Source organism: Pan troglodytes, chromosome 3 (genome assembly GCF_028858775.2).
Source record: "Pan troglodytes isolate AG18354 chromosome 3, NHGRI_mPanTro3-v2.0_pri, whole genome shotgun sequence".
Lineage (NCBI taxonomy): Eukaryota > Metazoa > Chordata > Mammalia > Primates > Hominidae > Pan > Pan troglodytes.
In genome coordinates this window covers 153,702,768-153,724,005 of record NC_072401.2, presented here as the reverse complement: position 1 = coordinate 153,724,005, position 21,238 = coordinate 153,702,768, and the positions used below count along the sequence as shown (strand labels likewise).

Genomic DNA, 21,238 nt, shown 5'->3' with positions numbered 1-21,238 from the left:
GCTGAGGAGGCCTCAGGAAACTTATAATCATGGTGGAAGGGAAAGCAAACATGTACTTCTTCACATGGTGGCTAGAGAGAGAAGTTCCAAGCAAAGGGGGAAAACCCCTATATAAATCTATCAGATCTCATGAGAACACACTCACTATCACCAGAACAGCATGGGGGTAACTGTTCCCATGATTCAATTACCTCCCACCAGGTCCCTCCTGCAAAAAGTGGGACTTATGGGAACTACAATTCAAGATGAGATTTGGGTGGGGACACAGCCAAACCATGTCATTCCATCCCTGGTCCATCCCAAATCTCATGTCTGCACATTTCAAAACCAATCATGCCTTCCCAACAGTTCCCCAAAGTCTTAACTCATTCCAGCATTAACCCAAAAGTTCAAGTTCAAAGTCTCCTCTGAGACAAGGCAAGTCCCTTCCACCTATGAGCCTATAAAATCAAAAGCAAGTTAGTTACTTCCTAGATACAATGGGGGTACAGGCATTGGGTAAATACACCCATTCCAAATGGAAGAAATTGGCAAAAACAAAGGGGCTACAGGCCCCATGCAATTCCAAAATCCAACGAGGCAGTAATTAAACCTTAAAACTCTGAAATAATTTCCTTTGATTCCATGTCTCATATCCAGGTCACACTGATGCGAGAGGTAGGCACCCACAGCCTTGGGTAGCTCTGCCCCGGTGGTTTTGCAGGGTACAGCCACTCCCTTGCCCCCCCGCCCCGGCTGCTTTCATAAGCTGGTGTTGAGTGTCTGTGGTTTTTCCAGGTGCACTATGCAAGCTGTCAGTGGATCTACTATTCTGGAGTCTGGAGGATGGAGGCCCTCTTCTCACAGCTCCACTAGACAATGCCCCAGTGGTGACTCTGTGTGGGAGTTCCAACTCCACATTTCCCTTCTGCACTGCCCTACCAGAGAGTCTCCATGAGGGCCCCACCCCTGCAGCAAACTTCTGCCTGGACATCCAGGCATTTCCATATATCCTCTGAAATCTAGGTGGAGGTTCTGAAGCCTCATTTCTTGACTTCTGTGCACCCACATGCTCAACACCATGTGGAAGCTGCCAAGGCTTGAGTCTTGCACCCTCTGAAGCCACGGCCCACACTGTATCTTAGCCCCTTTTAGCCATGGCTGGAGTGCCTGGGATGCAGGGCACCAAGTCCCTAGGCTGTACACAGCAGGGGGGCCCTGGGCCTGACCCACAAAACCATTTTTTCCTCCTAGGCCTCCAGGCCTGTGATAGGAGAGGCTGCCATGAAGATCTCTGACATGTCCTGGAGACATTTTCACACTGTCTTGGTGATTAATATTCAGTTCATTACTCATGCAAATTTCTGCAGCTGGCTTGAATTTCTCCCCAGAAAATGGGGTTTTCTTTTCTATCACATCATCAGGCTGCAAAGTTTTAAACTTTTATGCTCTGCTTCCTCTTGAATGCTTTGCCACTTAGAAATTTCTTTCTCCAGATAACCTAATTCATCTCTCTCAAGTTCAAAATTCCACAAATCTCTAGGGCAGGGGCAAAATGCTGCCAGTCGCTTTGCATAGCAAGAGAGACCTTTACTCTCTTTTAGTTCCCAAAAACTTCGATATCTCCATCTGAGACCACCTCAGCCTGAACTTCATTGTCCATATCACTATCAGCATTTTGGTCAAAGCCATTCAACAAGTCTCTAGGAAGTTCCAAACTTTCCCACATCTTCCTGTGTTCTTATGAGCCCTCCAAACTGTTCCAGCTTCTGCATGTTACCCACTTCCCAAGTTGCTTCCACGTTTTTAGGTATCTTTACAGCAGCACCCCACTCTCCAACATATAAATTTATTGTATTAGTTCATGTTCATGCTGCTGTGAAGAAATACCCGAGACTGGGTAATTTATAGAGGAAAGAAGTCTAATTGACACACAGCTCTGCATGGCCGGGGAGGCCTCAGGAAATTTACAATCATGGTGGAAGGGGAAGCAAACATGTCCTTATTCATATGGTGGCAGGAGAGAGATGTGCTGCGCAAAGGGGGAAAAGCCCCACATAAAACCATCAGATCTCATGAGAACTCACTCACTATCACAAGAACAGCAATGGGGGTAACTGCCCCTGTGATTCAATTACCTCCCACTGGGTCCCTCCCACAACACATAGGGATTATGGGAACTACAACTCAAAAAGAGATTTGGGTGGGAATACAGCCATACCATTTCATATGGTTTGGTGCCACTACCCTGATTGGTGCTAAGGAGCCAGTAGGCTTACCTACTATTGCATTTGCACCACTGGGGCAAGTGTCAACACATGAATAAGGCAAATATCGTCTTAGTATTATTATGAAAATAGTTTTGACCTCAACAGACTCTCTGAAAGGTCTTGGGAATCCCCAGGAGGTTTACAGATCACACTTTGAGAACTGCTGCCATGGATAAACCAATACCCCAAGAGACATGGACTCAAGTAGAGGTGATCCAGATCCTTTTTAACTGTTAGAGACCACAGAGGCAGCTCCAGATAGCAAACATATTCCTGGAATAGACAAGGTTCTAGTCCTAACTTAAATCCTGTGCAATTATGTTATTTTTTCCATTGCAACCATAGTTCTCCTATCTGAAAGATGAAAATCATATCTTTCCTAACCACTTCAGAATTTTATTATGAGAATAAAACTTCAATTATGTGTGTGAAAATAATTTTTTCTTAACATATTTATTGGGTATAATTGACATTAAATAAACGGCACATATTTAAAGTATGCCTTGATGTTTTGACATGTAGATACTCCTGTGTAATCATCACCACAGTCAATACAATGAACACATCCATCATGCCAGACATTTCCTTTTGTCCCTTTGTAACCTGTTCCTCCTACCCCTATGTTCACTCCCTGATCCCTAGGCAACGATCAAGCTACTTTCTGTTACCATAGATTACTTTGCATTTTCTAGAATTTTATAGAAATAAAATTACATTGTAGATACTCTTTTTTTTTGACTGGCTTTTTCCACTCAACATAATTATTTTGAGATTCATGCACGTTGTCATGTGTAGCAATTGTTCATTCCATTTTATCCCTGAATAGTATTCCAGTGTATGGGTATACTATAGTTTGTTTATCTATTCACCTGTTGAGGGACATTTGGGTTGCTTTTAGCTTTTGGCTATTACAAATAAAGCTGCTTTGAACATTGGTGTACAAATTTTTGTGTGAACATATCTATTCATTTCCCTTGGGTAAATACTTAGGAGTAGAACGGCTAGATCATATAATAGGCATGTGTTTAGTTTTTTAAGAAACCGCTAAACTGTTTTTCCAAAATGGTTGTCTTATTTTACATTCCTACTGGCAGTGTGTGAGTGTTGCAGTTCCTGCACATCCTCCCCAAGACTTGGTATGGTCAGTCTTTTAAAGTTCAGTCATTCTATTAGGTGTGTAGTATGTGCCAAAGTGATTTGAGGCCAGGCACAGTGGCTCCCAGCACTTCGGGAGGCCGAGGTGGGTGGATCACCTGAGGTCAGGAGTTTGAGACCTGACCAACATGTTCACCAGGCATGTTCACCAGCCTGGCCAACATGGTGAAACCTCTTTTCTACTAAAAATACAAAATTAGCTGGGTGTAGTGACGTGCGCCTGTCATCCCAGCTACTCAGGAGGCTGAGGCAGGAGAATTGCTTGAACCCGGGAGGCAGAGGTTGCAGTGAGCCAAGATAGTGCAACTGCTCTCCAGCCTGGGCAAAAAGAGCAAAACTCTGTCTCAAAAAAAAAAAAAGTGATTTGAATGCCAAAAAAATCTCAGGGCATGTGGATTTAGCTTGCATACACTTCCCAATCCTTGGTCAGTATTTTTGTAAATATTTTCCAAAGTTTTTGAGCATTTTTAATTCTTAATAAAGATGGCAAATTCTTCAACAGCAATGATGGGGATTTTAATTTTTTTGATATTTTTTAAAAACACCATTGACTGCCCAATGAGAATATTTTCTTCATATCCTTCCCTCAACAAATTCTCCAAACTACTTCATGTCTATATTTACATCCAGTCAAATAGACATAGCTTTGGAGAATTTTACAAATTAAAAGGCCATTCTGCTAATATGTCCCAATGACATCAGTATTTCTGTTGGTTTTGTCTTCACATCATTAGGCCAGTTCTTATTTTCACTGCAAATGCAGCTCCAGCAGGAAGATTAGAAACTTGAGGTGACTTGAGGCAAAATGTGTTTGGAATCTTCTTGCAGCTACTTCTTAAATAGAAATAACCTACACAATGCAATTCTTCCCAGAGACATCCTGATTTGCATCCCCAGAATCACACTCAATCTCATGCAAGACAGAGGGCCTGGCTAACTCTGCTAAGGAGGAAAAAAAATAGAACATTAAATAGCAGGGAAGATCAGAACAATTTCTAAAAATAAACACTAATTAGATACACTTTTTAAAAACAATGCTTACTTCCTTGTTTTCCTGTCAATGTTAATTTATCATGTTACTGCCTATTATTAATAAACCCTTTTTATCAGTGTTAACAACTTGATAATTTATAAAATACTTTTAGGTGCATTATCTCAATACCTCTATAAGGAATGCCCATTTTTAGAAATTAACAAAAAATGTAGAAGGAATGCCCATTTTTAAAGATTAATAAAAAATAAAAGATGGGAGTCTAGAAAAGTTAAGTAGCTTACCCAAGCAGCCCCTATTCGTTTGCTATGGCTGTGTAAAAAATTACCTCAAAGTTAGCCCTACGGTTTGAATGTTTGTTCCCACTAAAACCTCCATTGAAATATAATCCCTAATGTAAAAGGTAGGGCCTTTAAGAGGTGTTTGGGTTATGCCGCTTTGCCTTCATGGGTGGATTAATGAGTTAATGGATTAATGGGTTACCATGAGAATGGTTCTGTTATAAAAGCCAGGTTGGCTCTCAGTGTGCCGCTCCCACCTCATGTGATGCCATTTACCATGTTATGACACAGCATGTTGCCCTTGCCAGATTCAGCTGCCTGATCTTGAACTTCCTTGCCTCCAAAACTGCTAAATAAACCTCTTTTCAAAAATAAATTATCTAGTCTTGGGTATTTAGTTACAGCAACAGGAAACAGACTAAGACACTTAGCAACTTAAAAGAACACTAATTTATTATATCAAAGTGTCCATCAGTCAGGAATTCAGGCATGAATTAACTGGATTCTCTTCTCTAAAATCAAGGCAGGGGCTGCAACTTCATGTAAGGCTTTGATTTCTCTTCTAAGCTCAGTTGCTTGCTGGAGGAATTCAGTTCCTTGCAGTTGCTGTTTTGTCTTAGAGCTTGAGTTGCAAGTTTTCTTGCTGGCTATCCACTAGGATCATCTCAGCTCCCAGAGACTGTCCTTGAGTCCTAGTCACACGACCTTCTCACAACACAGTAGATTATTTCTTCAAACCTGGCAGGAGACTCTCCAGTCAGCTATGATGGAGTCTTACTTAATGTAAGGTAGTGGGAGTGACTATCCCAGCACCTTTGCCATTTAACAAAAACTAATCAAGGGAGCCACTATCCTATCATATTAATGGGCCCCACACACTCTCAAGGGGAGGAGACTATATAGGGTGTATACACCAGGGAGCAGAAATCTTGGGATCCATCTTAGAATCCTGTCCTTCACAGATCTGCAGATAATAAATTGTAAGGATCAGAATGCAGGTCTAGATGATCCAGCAGTTTTCCATGGGTGTTTAAGAGATGTGTCATCAAGAGGCCTTCAGCACCTATATACCTATCCTTTATCACATCCATTTCCCCTGTAGAGCTCCTTGTCAACATCAGTGAGTCCCCAGTACCCCCAGTAGAGAACACAGTTGAAGCATATTCAGCAGGACCTGGGTCAGGTGACTTGACTTTAGTTTGGACCAGTCTGAGGTGGCTCAGGAAGGTATCCTGAGTGCCAGAAAACAGCACCGCTGATGGTGGCACTCTCCCTGGGTGGCCAACAGCATTTTTTCACCCAGTACACAGACAGGGCAGTCGGCTTGTGGCTGCCAATTCCCTTTGAGGAGCCACCATCCTTTGCTTCTTCATTTCATAGTTGTACTAGTCTGTTCTCATGCTGCTAATGAAGACATACCTGAGACCGGATAATTTATAAAGAAAAGAAGTTTAATTGACTCACAGTTCTACGTGGCTGGGGAGGCCTCAAATTCATGACAGAAGGTGAATGAGGAGCAAAGTCACATCTTACATGGTGGCAGGCAAGACAGCGTGTGTAGGGGAACTCCCCTTTGTAAAACCATCAGATCTTGTGAGACTTACTCACTATCATGAGAACAGTATGGGAAAGACCCACCCCCATGATTCAATTACCTCCCACCAGGTCCCTCCCATGACACATGGGAATTATGGAAGCTAAAATTCAAGATGAGATTTGGGTGGGGACACAGCCACACCATATCAATAGTCTTCCCAGTGACTTTATTCAGAATATAGCACCAGCTTCCCCTCTTTCCCAATTTCCAATCATAGTGTGTTCAGAGGATCTTTTTCCATGTCCAGCAATTCTCAGTCATCTTATGATGTGGTCCCATCACCCGGAATTGTCCTTCCATTGAGGTCATCACTAGCCACCCAACAATGTTTGTTCTCTCCTTCCTTGGGCACAAAGCTAAAGTATATTTTGCAGCCTTTCTTGCAGTGAGGTTTGGCCACATGGCTAGGTTCTCTGCAATGGAGATGAGGTCATGTGGGCCGCTTCCTGTTCTGGCTCATAAAAATACTCCCCACTTGCTCTTTCATGTTCTTTCCACTTGCTTTGGCTAGCTGCAGATATTGGTGAGGTCTTTGGGGATGAAGAAGCCACAGACAGAAGGAACCTGGGAGAAAAGTTGATCGTCCAACCTGAGCCCCCTCTCAGAATAGCTACATGAGAAATACAGTCTTCTATGGTATTGAGGCATTGCCTGTATGGTCTATTTGTGGCCTCAGCCTAACCTGCACTAACATGTTCAATTGTACTTCTCTACCTCCTAACCCAGTGCTCATCACAAAGTAAGCAACTAGTCAAAGAATGAATCAGTAGATATTTGTCTGAGCATCCTGCTGTATTCTATTCACTTTCTTCTAGCAACTCAATATAATTTCATTATAGCAAACAATAAATGCTCCATTAAAACCTTTAATGTCAGCATTGAATGTTCTGGGTATTGATCATAGATCACCTTGATGTTACATTAGATTTCTTGACCAATTTCATCACCTGTAAGTCATTTTCCTATCTGGGGGCTAAGAACTGCTGTGGCAGGTTACCAAGCACCCTGGTTTCAACTTGGACTCTTCTGGTTTATAATAATAATAACTATCATTTATCAAATGCATAAAATAGCCAGGCTACATACACACACACACACACACACACACACACACATACTCAAACACACACACACACACATTTTTCATCCAAACAGCAAAAACCCTGTGATATTGGTATTACTACCATGATGTACATAAGAACCAAGGCTCAGAAGTTGAGGAATTTATGCAGTATCAGGAGGTGGTGAAGCAGGCCTCAGACCCAGGTGCTCTTTCATCTGCCTATACAGACTTCCTGTCTACTGCTGTCCCCCACTTCAAGGTTTCTCTGCCACTGAGCCATCTGCCTTCTTCACCAGAAGGAGTAACACAGTCACTGCAAGCCCATATGGCACCTTCGTATGAATTAGAACAAGGCACCCCTACATCAAGACACTTTGATGATATCTGCCAGGAATTTGTTGGAACAAATACACGAGTTTTCTATATCCATAATCTATATCTGTATCTTTATCTATATCTATATCTATAATGTACATGGTAGTGCTTCTTAAGTTGTTCAGTGTTCAACCCATACAACTGTGTGGATTTGTCCTGGGGGGGAGAACAGCAAATGGTCATCTAGGTTCTGATGCAGGTTTTAATACAGTTGGTCTATAATGAGGCTACTGGTGCTCAGAAGACTCATTTTCTATAGGAGTTTGGTGGTTCTATGTCTCCCTATTCTAATAAAAATTAAAAATAAAAAAACCTGTCACAGATGACTCGAGAAGAAGAAGACTGCTTTATTGTTTTCCCCAGCTTCTATTCCTTTGATTGTGAACTCTACTTAGGAGTAGCTTCCCGGACCATGTAGTTCATTTTACTCCTTCCAGAAATGCTGTGGGGCTCTGAAGTTACGAACCTCAGGCAAGCGTAGAAGGAAGCATGTGCTGTCCCCACTGGCAGAGTCAGCAGCAGCAGAGTGGCAGATGATGCAGCCAAGCCTTCCCTTAATGCTGACCTGGTGACTGCATTGTCCCTTCTTTATTCTGCAAACTGCAAAGAGAAATGAGGGAAAATGGGTTCATTGGTGTATCTTTAAATGAACCAAACATGTGTTTGTTCACCAAGGCAGTTTATTAAGTGGAGCCTGAGAAGAAAGGAGATGAGATAGTGTTAAAAACTATTAGTTAACAATAATATCTTGTTTCAAATGGCAAGATGGATGTTGAATGTTCCCAACACAAAGAAATGATAAATGTTTGAGATGATAGATATAACAATTACCTCGATCAATATATTACATGTATTAAAATATCACTATGTACCCCATGAATATGTACAATTATTATTTGTCAACTTAAAAAGTAAAATAAGAATAATATTATAGGGAAAAAAATCCAATATATTAACCAGAGAACTTGAAATGTTTAGGGAGGTATAATTCCCAGCTGCTGCTGCCCATATTCATAATTAGCAGTGTTTCTAGGTTCATAATCTAGAAAATAAAATTGGATGTGGATTTTTCTGCTTTAGGAACATAATTGCTTCAGAGCAGAATGAATTATTAAAGTTAACTTTAAGTCATCTGGAAAGAGGCATTTAGGTTCTGACATCTGGATGAGTACCAGCCACCAGAGGTTACTTAGCCTCCGTGAACCTTGGTTTTCTCATCTGCGTAATGGGAAAGGTAGTACCTACTTCATAGGGTTGTGGTGAAAATTAAGTAAGAAAATTAGTATAAACCATTTATCTAAGCCTCTTTCATTTGGCAGGCACCAGTAAGTAGTAGTTATTACTATTAACATAATAATAAAATAATATAAAACTAATATTAAACCCACCTTCCCCAAGGGTGACAAGGCATTTCTTCTCTTATGGCATTTAGCAAAGTTTCTCCCAAAACTCGACAATTACACCTGGAAAGAAATCCTGAAGGAATGAACAACTGTAGTGAATAATTAATTCTATAACATGTGATATAAAATTTGTATGCAAAAATCACTACTTGCCACATCCATGCCCTCCAACTCTCCTGGCATGGATTATGGCAGCAATTTTAACAGAATACAGTCTTCTGAACCTGAGAGATAAAGAATAACAAGTCCATTGAAACGAACTACCATGAGGAGGGGGAATTTGGATAAAGACTCTTACTAGTAAATTGTGGCGGTCTCTTTGGACCTGGGATTCAGGTTCTCCCAGCTGCCCGCTCCTATATTTCTGCTGTCTGATCTGGATTTAGACATGGGACTGTGCACTCAGAGAGAAAGAGAACTGGGAAGTCTAGATTTAGCCAGGGAAAGGTGAGGCTGGGCTCAGGTCTGAGTGCATTCTGCATTACCTCTTCTCTACTAGTCCTCAGTAAAAATAAGAGATACAGATTGGAAAGTTTCTGAGTTGATTTTACATTCAAATATGATGCACATGTAGTTATAAAAATGGCTAATTGTTCAGGTAGAGCAGATCTGAAAGAAAAAATGATAGTATGAAATGGAGGAGTAAAAGACACTCCCTATGATGGAACAGCAGTGAGCTTTTAAAGGTCCAGAGCTACCCCAATTTGATTGTAGAGGCTGTGCAGTGTGCAACCTAAACAACTGTACATTATGATCTTGAATGGGTCTGAAATCCCGTTCGTATGCTTACGTCCACAAATGTCAAAGGCACACCTAGTTGTACTATCTCAAAGGTATCCATGCCTCCCTCCCAGTCTGCTCTGCTCAGATTACAAGGTCCAGCCTAAGGCCCAATGGGGTTGGAAAACTCAGAGGGACTCCTAAGTTTGAGGATCATTCTAGATAGCAGGCAGCACTGGGGACCCTTATAGTATTGTTGTTCCTTTGAGTCCTAGTCTACACAACTTGGCACTCTGGAGGCTGCCAGTTAAGAGCCATAGAAGGCAGAGAGTTGTGTTCTTGGTGAAACAAAGCCCTGGGCCCTGCATGCTCACTCCTCCTGACAGCATGGTCATGGTGGTACCCTGCATTTTTCTCTGTTTAGTAGATGAAATATAGCCTAAAGCCAGAAATGAGAGATGCACACTTGCTAGTGAAAGCTCAGGGCTGATGTCAAGTAGATGTCCTGGCCCAGTATAGAAAAGGGGTGACTCTCTCTATTTTTCAGATAACCTGTGTTTCTCTGTAGAGGAGGTGGAGTTGGCAATGCATCACCTGTTGACTGCCTGGAATGACTATGCCCTTGGCCAACAGCAGGCAAAACCGTGGCAAATGTGCCAGCAACACCATGCTACCTGTGGGTGGATGGCCTTCAAGACAGAAAGAAAATTAGGAGCTTTCCTTTCTTCCAGGCTCTGAAGCAGGGCAACAGGGAAAACATATATTATGGTGCCAGCATAAGTAAAAATGTTCCATGTACTTTTTTATACTATACTATTCTATATTATATCATACTGTATTATATTATGTTAATTAATCATATCATATGCCATCTCACCTTTATGTCATATCATATGGTACATGTGACAGGATGACATAATACTCTTTTAAAGGGGAAAAAGTTATCTGAAGCTTGAATAAACCCCTTAGGAAATTCCAATCATGATTTTTTTTGTGTTTGGGTTATTTTCTCTATGTTTTTGTTTACATGTTGCCTTTGCCTCTTTCTTTGGCAGTCTGATATTGAGGTTAATATTAAAAGTATGCTATGAAGAATCGTACAAAACTGTAAAAGACAAGAAAATGACGGGATGCGTTCTGGGTCAGGCTGAGCTTGTTGTGAAAATGGAGTCCCTGCAAAGTTTGATAACGGGATGATGAAGCAGAGAGATGCAGGGGTTAATGACACTGAAGAGAGCTTGAGGAGTGGTGACGGGGTGAGGAAAATGAGAGTGGAGCTGCGCATGGGGAGGGGGGAAAAAGGAGGTTGCTAGGCAACTTCCCAGGGGCAGGGGAGAGAAATCCTGAGGGAGGAGGTGCTTTTGGAATCGCTGGGGCTTGCCATGGGTGGCTATCTGTGGTGAGAACAGACAGACCCGAGAGGTGGGTCACCTAGTTGGAAGCCGGCTGTTTGCCCAGAGCTGATTCCTACAATAATAAACAGTCAGGAGAAGTCAAGGGTATATAGCCCGAGCACTGCGGCAAACCATCTGCGTAGTAGCCGGGATGCAAAATAAGAACGGAAGCTGTTCATTCTACAGCCCGTGCCCTGAAGGAGATAATGGCATGGCCAGTGGTGCCTAGGGTTGTGGTTTGCAAACGCATTCATTGACTGCCAACTGGGTACCAGGCATTACTTGCTGGGAGGAACAATGGTTAAACCAGACATGATTCTTGTCCATAGCAGCTCTTCATCTAATAGAAGAGAAAGGCCTAAAGACATGTGCATTGCTAATTAGCTATAGTCATGGGGTATAAAACAAAACCTCATTATTGAGAGTTTGGAGTATGGAGCCAGGTTAAAATCCCAGTCTGCATCACACTAGCTATGTACTCTGGGATAACAGGACCTTGTGGAAGTTACTTCATCTCTCATTTTTAAAACACGAATGATCATAGTACCCATGTCATAGGGTTGCTATGAGAACTAAATGAGTTGACAATGGTAAAGTGCTGAGGATAATCTCTAGCAAATATGAGGTTTGTTCGATAAGTTCTGCATAGGATCTAAATAATCAGGGCTATGAGTGCAGCATTGAATGTGGCATAAGTACCTTTCCACACATCCATACTTTTATAAAGGTGACGCCCAGCTAGGGAACACTTGTGACGCTGGGGCTCACCAGCTTCCCGACTTTTCTATCAAATGGTTCTTTGATTATCCTATTGCATGGTTCACATTGTTGTAAGACACCTTCTCTGGGTGGAGGAAATCGTGTCTTTCAAACTCAGATATACAGCCCAAGGCAGAACTAGGTCTGAAAAGCATAGATATCAGTTTCCTCAGCTCTCCTTCTTGTCTTCTTTTCCTGTCACCTGGAATAGGGAAGAATAAGTGCCTTTCACGGTACATTTCCTTTGCCATCAGTAGGGTCCTGCCCTAGCTCTCTTGTCTGCACAGGGTCCCTTTCCCTTCTCCATCTACAAAACCCTGAAGGCTGCCTGCAATTTTTCCCAGAAATTCATTTAGGTGTTTGGAATGCAGATATCGTTAGACTTGCATTTCCAACTTTCCTGGCCAGGTAAGCATGTTGCCTGTTCAACAAAAATAAATTTAGATCCACAGATCAGCACATGATGTTCTTATTATCCCAGCCCTGCCTCCCTGCAAGGGCCCCCATGATTACTTTATTGGCAGGACCCAGGGCCAGCCAATTGCCACACAGAGAGACAACTCCAATGTCAGTTGTACAAAAGACAGGGTATTTATGGCACAAACTCTTTGCAGAAGAGAGAGGTGAAAAATGCACTAAAACAGGAAGAAACATAGTCTTGAAGACCCATTTCTTCTGCCCTGGGATGCCGTCCCCATAGTCCCCAATCTGTCCACAGAGCCATCTGGGGCCATCACTCCAGTGTCCCAATGGCCCAGGTCCATGCAGTCTGTGTGCTCATTCTACCCTCAGGATTTGCCATGACAGAGGTAGTTAGCAGACTATTCAAACTTCCAGTTTTCTGTCCCTAGAGAGCCGTTTTTGGTCAATTCAGATAAAGGCTAAGATTCAGAGTTCTCTCACTTGATTCCATGTCTGAGGGCATTTGACAGAATGGGCAGAAATTTCTCTTTAAATGCCTGACTCTCGCGGTAAACCATAATTTTTGCATTAAGTATGAAGACCTCTTTAGGGAGACAGTAAAATGCTGCAACCCCTCCCTGTGCATAGACTCTCTCCAGGCCCTGCATGGTCTGTCGGCTGTTTTCATCCTCATCCATCTGGTAAACTGGCCTGGGGCCTACTCATGAGTTGGTTGGACCCTTGACCTCAGGCACACATCCAAAGCAACATGGGCTTAGATGGCCGGTCTGAGTAATGCCGGAGGTGCCATCTGTCCTGCAGGAAGACTATCCTCTGTGTCAATCCTAAAGCATTGGCTCCATATTTTAATCACAGCTGGTAACCATCATTTGCCAAAATGAAAGATACCTGAACAGTTAGGAAAGGAAGGCATGTGATTCAGGGGCAACTTTAAATATTAGCTAGAAGTTTCAAGCCACAGGAAGATCTCCTAGAAAAATAGGAATGACAACAACAAAATAATGATAAATAAAATTAGAAAATTGCCCAAGAATAAGGAGTTGCCCAAACACTTAGAAAAACCCAGAAACATTCCCATAACTTGCAGAATAACCTAGCAATGGATTTTGTCAAAAATCAGAGCTACCAAAACGGTTCTGAAAGTCCACCTCATAGACAATTTGCATTGAGGCCAGCATGTCTCATCTTTCCCCATTCCAGAAAATGCCCAGGTTTTTCCTAGAGAAATCGGGAACTCTAATATTTCTAGCAATATTTGCATGTCATGGAGGGGAAGTGACTACCCCCAGAAATAATACAACTGCTTACCCAATCCATGAAGTGAAAGATTTGAAAGACATTTCTCTGTTCCAAAGGCCTATGGGCAGAATTAAAAGTAATTGCCGGAAAAGCCAGTTTCAAAACAGTCTCTACACTTGCATTTATTGAATGAGCTTATTGGATATATTGGTTGCAAGCAGGAAGCAACCTGCTGACCTGAGCTCCCTGTGGCCCTGGTCCTCTCCACTCTGAAAACATCCAGGCAGATCTTACAACTCCTCCAGTCACACCCAGATACCAACTCTAGGCCAGACCAATGCGATCTCTTGCCTGTATTTCAACTTTTGATTTCTATTGTATTTATTTAATGTTCCCTCCTTCCCCCCAGCTTGGGCCTGCTGTAGTTTGGGAAACTTGTTGGAGCAGGGCTGGGGGAAGAAGGAGGAGCCTGGAACATCGCAGTGAGGAGGAAACCCCCTTTCTCCCTAACTTCCCCTCCAACTCACAGGGTCTAGTTCAAGGCCCTCAGGCGTAAGCCCAGGGCAGAAAGGATTAGAGGGGAAAATTGGAAAGACCTGTATGGGTGTAATCTAGTGCTGATGCTCCCTGGACAGACTTGTATAGTACAGGTGGGGGTTTTAAAGCACAGGGTAGTATGTAACTTCCCCAGTTAGAAAGTGGCAGAGCATGGCCGGGCGCAATGGCTTATGCCTGTAATCCCAGCACTGGCAGCAAATCCACTACTCTGGAGGCTGAGGCATGAGAATCATTTGAACCTGGGAGGCAGAGGTTGCAGGGAGCCTAGATGGCGCCATTGCACTCCAGACTGGGCGGCAGAGTGAGACCCTATCTCAAACAAAACAAAACAAAAAAGCAATAAAAGAAAGTGGCAGAGCATGGATTCTGGAGCCAACAGCAAGGAGATTCTATTCCCCTTAATTTGAGCAATGTTGCCTCTTATGACATCCTCAGCACCAGGCAGTCCCCGACTCCGTCCCCCACACTTCTGCTGCGGCACACTGCCATCCAGGGGTCACCTTGGCCAGAGTCCCTCAAGATGACTGGCAGTCAGATATCTTCGGTGTGGTCAACACTGGTGCTCAGGAAGCACGACTCTGAGTGGTGAGCTCTTCGCCAAGCAGCCTTCTTTCCACTCTGCCACTGGCCAACTGCCCAGCCAGTCTCTAGCTTTTGATTTTCAGACATGCATGAGGAGCCAGAACCTGCCTGGAGACTCCAAATGTTCAGGGACTCATGTCAGCCCCCTGAGAGGTACCTGAAGCCATCTTCACTCGGCTTTAGGTGAAGGAAGCTCCCAGCACCCTAACAACTCGTTCAAAAGAAATCCTCTCCTTCTGATTTTTGTATCTTTAAGGATTTCTTATATACCCCAAGGTGGGCCATAAGCTCAGGGTTGCAAAATCGGCTTCACAATCCCTTGACATTTCTTCTATGGGTGATTGGACATCTCCTGTTCTCAGACTTTGAGTCCTTGGCCAAAACTCAAAACTTAAAAAGAACAAAATAAAAGCTACATTTGACATCCTGTTATACATGGTAGAGGCAAGACTCTCCAAAACATAGTACATATACATGTTAGGAGTAATACTCTTTAAAACAAAACTCTGTCTCCCAGGTTCTTCTTTCTACACACGCACACACACACACACACACACACACACGCACACACACAAGAAACAGCAGGGAGGGAAGGAGAGAGAGAATAAAGAAGAAAGAAAGAGAGTGAGGAAGAAAGAAGGAAAGAGAAAAAGGAAATGAAAAAACGGAGACAACAGAGAGAGGAGATACAATAAAGGAAAGGAGGGAAGGAGAGAGGAAGAAGGACAGAGAGAAAGAGAATGAAAAAAGAATGAAAAAAGAAAGATTCTAAGGAGAGAGAGAGACCATGTGCTCACGCAGACTGGGCATTGGCATCACAGGTGTAACTAACATGACACGAAGCCTCTTTGTGTATCATATATAACAGTTTATGAGGCTCTTTGTGGAATCTCCTAATAACAGCCTTTTTAAAAAGGTATTATTGGCCAGGTGCGGTGGGTGGCTCACACCTGTAATCCCAGCACTTTGGGAGGTTGAGGCAGGTGGATCACTTGAGGTCAGGAGTTCGAGGCCAGCCTGGCCAACATGGCAAAACCCCATCTCTACTAAAAATACAAAAATTAGCTGGGCTTGGTGGTGCACGTCTGTAATCCCAACTACTTGGGAGGCTGAGGCAGGAGAATCTCTTGAACCCAGAACGCGGAGATTGCAGTGAGCTGAGATGGCGCCATTGCACTCCAGCCTAGGCAACAGAGTGAGACTGTCACAAAAAAACCAAAAACAAAACAAAACAAAGGTAAGGTAAGGTTTTCCTTTTAATGCTAAGCGGCCCCCAAATCATTTTCTTTTGTGACAAAGAACAGCCTGTAAAATCAAGCTGCAGACATAGAAAGGCAAGCTAGAAGCTTGCACAGGTGAATACCAGCAGCTGTGCCAATAATAAGGGGCTACCTGGGGACTAGGTATGTTAAAAATGGCAGCTACATCTTCCATTTTCTTTGTCAACCATGTGTACAGTAAGGAGCAGGCAACATGGCACCTGCCAGGCAAGGACTTCATTTGCATAACAGAAGATTAGGGTGGGGCAGCCAGCTTCCTTGCGTGCTATGTAAACACCTGGTCCAACCAATCTTTGGGCCCTATGTAAATCAGACACCACCTCCTCAAGCCAGTCTATAAAATCTTGTGCACTTGGCAGTGGGCCAGAAGTCCCACTCAGGCATCCCTCTCTCGCAGGAGAGAGAGCTATTCTCCTTTCTCTTTCTTTTGCCTATTAAACTTCTACTCCTAAACCCACTTCTTGTGTGTCGTGTACTTGATTTCCTTGGTGTGAGACAACGAACCTCAGGTATTTATCCCAGACAACAACGCCGCTTCAGTGAGTCCAATCATTGGGAGTGTTGAAATGAATGTTGGGTGATCACCTGCCAGGTGTACCAAACCTCACTGCCTAATCACCTGGGAAGCTTGTTAAAATACCACTCCACCACCACTACCACCACCACCATCACCATGGCTGCCCCAGAACTACTGAATCAGAATCTCCAGGGGTGGCAATTAAACATCCATATTTTTTCAACTCCCCAGGTAATTCTGAGGCAGCCCATGTTTGGGATTCACTGCTGTAGAATTAGATACAATTATCTCTACAGTTCCTTCTAATTCTAAGTTTCTATCATTCAATGCACACTCTGGACGTTTAAAATCATCCTTTGTGTCCATACAAAGTTTCTGAGCCAGAATTTCTTCTTCCCAGAGAAGAGGTCCTGAGAAAATTCTTCGAAGTATGGGGACCTCGAGGTCCTGATTCCAAACAGCAACAAACATGTGCTCTAAGATTAGCCTTTCTGAACCATATTTCTCCCTGAAGACTTGTCTGTTTCCTCAGTGAAGCTATCCAAGCTTCCTAACCTCCCTCCAAGGCCACAGAGACCTCTTCTCCCTCCTCCAAACTCTGACCAGCAATCTGTGTCCTTTTTTCAGAGGAAGGGGGAAGCAGAGGGCACTTCTCACATGCTCTCTGGCATCAGCTGTTGGGGGATTCAATAGGCCTGGTTAATAATGCCAGGCATTGCCAGCAAGTCACAAACTAATTGAGAAATAAGACAAAAGAATAGGGCATGTGGAGACCAAAACAACATCTTCATTGTTGATAAATGTGCTATTAGACTAGCAGAATTCACAGCCTAGTCACCCTGTCACAGGCAGCACTGGGGACAGCTCTTCCCTGGGGCACAGATCCCCGCCCTTGCCAATGATCACAGAGGAGAGAGCAAAGCAAGCACTTCTTGTGGGCAGCCTGGCTCCTAACAGGAAGGGGAAGGAAGGGAGCGTGGTTCTGTGTGCCCTGTTCCTCTTCATGGCTCTCCAGTTAAAACATCACACTCCTCCTTTCTGGGGACGACTGGATGGAGAATGGCCAGCTGAGTCACACAGGTGAACCCCCTCTACCTAGGACAAGCTACCCAGAGCAGGAAGGAGGCTTCCTGCCTCCCCCAACACTTTCTTATTCTTTTCTATGTGCCTTGGGTCTTTGATGGGATGATAAACCAACAGAATGCAGGGATTCTGTATTATCTTCTGTTGATGTTTTCTCCAAAGTGCCTGGCACTGTGCTGGGCAAATTATAGAAGTTCAAAAAATATGTTTGTTTGTTCTCGAAAAATAAAGGGCAAAAAAAAAAAAAACCACAGAAGCAAGGAAATGACAGAAGGGACAGAGAGGGGAGGAAGAAATGGGGTTGGGGGACACTGTGATGATTATTTATAAGCTTATCTTAAAAATAAGGGAAGCATGAGGGGTTGGGGATTTGACTCTGAAAGCAGATGGCCTGAGTTCAAATCCTGCCTCAGCCCTTTACTTGCTGTATTGCTCTGGACAAGTTGCCTAAGTTCTCTTTCATCTGTACCTACCCAAGTGGGTTGTTGTGAGCATTCAATGGGATTTGGCTCATCAAGGGGTTAGAATACCAGTTGATGAACTGTGACTTTCAGGTTATTCTGACCTGATGCCTGTTTTTGTAAATAAAGTTTTATTGGAACCCAGACACATCCGTTCATTAATGTATTGTCTACAGTGGCTTTTGCAACTACTCTAGTAGTTGAAACGAGATTTTATGACCTGCAAAGCCTGAAATATTTACTATCTGGCTCTTTAGAGAAAAAGTTTGCATATTGACTCCTGGCTTAGAACACAAAGCCCCATTCTTTCACCCTGTGAAGTAGAAGACTGAGTACATATGTCACTCTCTTTAAACCAGTGCTTGATTCTTGCAGTTAGACATTGGTACTCCCTTCCCACTGTCATTCTATGGCACCTCAGACTCCTTCTACGGCACTTTTCACATGGCATTGTCTAGAGATTCTCCAGTCTGGGATTGTGTCATATTCACTGCTCCAGCATAGTGCCTTAGACAAAATTGATACCCAGTAAATGCTTGCTCAATATTCATTGGTAATACACACATGCACAATAAAAACCCTCTAAAAGGAATAACTATAAACCTACAAAGTGACAAAGGCTAGAGTTCTGAGCAAGCCTCTCTGGACTTTTCACTATTGTTCCATCAGGTAGGTTTTCATGTCCTTCTTTCTGCCTCTTTATTTCTGTCTTCTTGCTTCTCAACGTCTGGCCATGGTGGTGGTGGTGCTTGAGTGGCAACAGTTCTGCGCTCACTGATGAGCCTGCAGTCTACAACTGGCATTCCATTCCATTTCTTGCAGGGCCATCAGCCTTCCCTTCAATGCTTGGAAGTTCACGTCAAGACATTTTGGCCAGGCGTGCATCAGTCCTTGGGCAGATGCTCCTAGTGGGAGGTGAGGAATGCTCCCACCTGAGTCTCTCCCACCTTGCGTTCCACAGCAGGTGTGCCAGGGGCATTCTAATCATGCTTCCTGTGGATTTGCATCTGCTTCTGGTTTTCAGAGCTTCTGGTCATTTTCACTACAAAATTTTAGGCTCTATTTATCTGTCACATCACCAAAGCTAGTCCTGGATATTTCTGACCAGGAAATATTTGAGCTGTGTTGTAAACAAGACAATGACCATGGGCACCTCCCTGATCCTCATCCTCTTCCTCAGTAAAACAAGAGGAAATGGTCACAAGCCCCTCTGATTCTAACATCAATGGCATCTATGAGGTCACATGAACCTTCAGTGCTAGCAATGTCTTTAAATGGGATTAGCAGCTGGCTTGAGCACTGACCCATTTGAGGGGCTGGTTGCTGACCCCACACTCCTCAAGTCCTCTGTCTGCAGGATACTAGGATGCTGACCTTTCATCATTCCACTGACGTTATGTGGCCTAAAATCCTCAGCTTGAAGGTAAAATTCCTTAAAAAGCTCTGAGCTTCCCAAAGATTCTTTGGGGTTCAAAGGTGAAGTCAATGTTTGCCTCCAAGTAAGAATTCATTAGCTGCTATTGCCAATCAGAGCTGTTTTCTCTGAGCAGAAACGAGCTCCTTGGAACTTTGCAGGTCTCTAGGTCAACAGCTTAACATGCAGGATGTGCAAACGCCTGTGGTCTCATCCACCAGAACTTGCAGGTACACATAGCTTCCTCGCCCGACTCCGCAGCTTGGCTTCCCATCAGAAAACAGCTGAAAAGTACCTGCCATATCTTGCTAGTGAGACCCAGGTCCCATCAGACATCAGATCGCAAATCTAAGATGGAGCTAGAAGCTTGAATATCTCTCCTGGGTGTTCTGACACACTCATTCTCCAGCTTGACTTAAAAAGAAGAGCTTTTTTCTCCCCTTACGGCATTTTTATTCTCATAGGAATCAGTAAGTGAAACCTATTTGTAAAGTAATGGGTAAAATGATTACTGGGGTTTTTTAAATGCTCTTTCTGATGTTTCCATTTTTATTTAACTCAACAGTGGCAGATATACTGACAGCCACACTTATTCATGATCCAGAGAAATCTTTGCTTAATACTGTATTAAGCACTATTGAGAAGGAACATCCCTCGGATGGCTTTCTCCAGGTGTTCAGGACCTTCGCTATCCTCCCTCCACAGGGGCTGATGATACTTCAGCAAAGTTGGCTGTTGAGGATGGAATTTCATTTTGGGCAGAGCAATGTCTCAGGATAGGCTTGGGAGTCTGCCTTCCTTAGATAAATGGGCCTAAAGATGGCAAGATCATCTTCCCAGCATTGACTGCCACAGCACACATGTTAGGAACAGACTTTATTCTGATTGGGAAAGGCCACTGAATGAGCCCTTTTTAATTAAAACCCCTGAACCTTCCTCATTAAGACTTTTGGCACACGCTGACAGTGGAATTTTTCCTGCATGGTCCTTTTGGGAGCTACCTAGATGACTTTCGCAGAGAAATGACATATAATAACATTTAGGATTATTATTATTGGGCTAGGTTCTCATCCTGTGTAACTCTCCAGGAATTCTAGCACTCAGACTTGCTTGTTATAAATACTACACCCTTCAACTTCCTCCAAGTGCACAGGAGACGAGGTGGTGGAGGGCTGTGTGGGGGTTAGGAGATGGTGTTGTTTGCAAGATCCATTAATCAAAGTCAGCTTGAAAGTCATCCTGCACATGATTAAATCAGTTATAAAAAATTATTCCCTTATTTCAGGTAACTGATTCATTCCCCCACATTTCCAGGGATGTAAGTAGCAGGCAGGTTTCATACCCATCTCAGGAATGGAAAGCAGATTGAATTGGCCCAGTGGGTGATGAGGTTATAGAAAAAATGACACTGATTTGGCCCCAGAGCAAGGAACCAGGACCCATCAAAGCAGGGCCATGTCTCCAGCAAGATAAGACACTTTTGGGAGACAGAAGATAGGGATGGGAGACTATTCCCAAAATTTAACAGAAAAGCTTCTATTTGGGAATGCTGGTACCAGATCCAAGCTGACCACTGATTCGCTTAGCCAATACGTGAGTCTGTACCACGAGCCAGGTACTGTCCCCTGTACTGGTCTAGGGTGGTAAAGAGGACAGACAAAGTCCTTGCTCTCTGGAAGCTCAAATTCTAAGGT

The 21,238-nt window shown here is 43.4% G+C and overlaps 1 long non-coding RNA gene across 2 annotated transcripts in view; it reads right to left on the bottom strand.

The window, feature by feature from the left end:
* Positions 1–8,038: 8,038 nt before the first annotated feature.
* The window catches only part of LOC104006242 (uncharacterized), a 143,101-nt gene continuing 129,901 nt past the window's right edge, over positions 8,039–21,238 (bottom strand). For both annotated transcript variants that reach the window (XR_010156356.1, XR_679862.4), the window contains 2 exons: positions 9,100–9,187; positions 8,039–8,311 (listed from right to left, as the gene is read on the bottom strand). This is a non-coding gene — a long non-coding RNA (uncharacterized LOC104006242). The remainder of the gene's footprint in view (positions 8,312–9,099; positions 9,188–21,238) is intronic.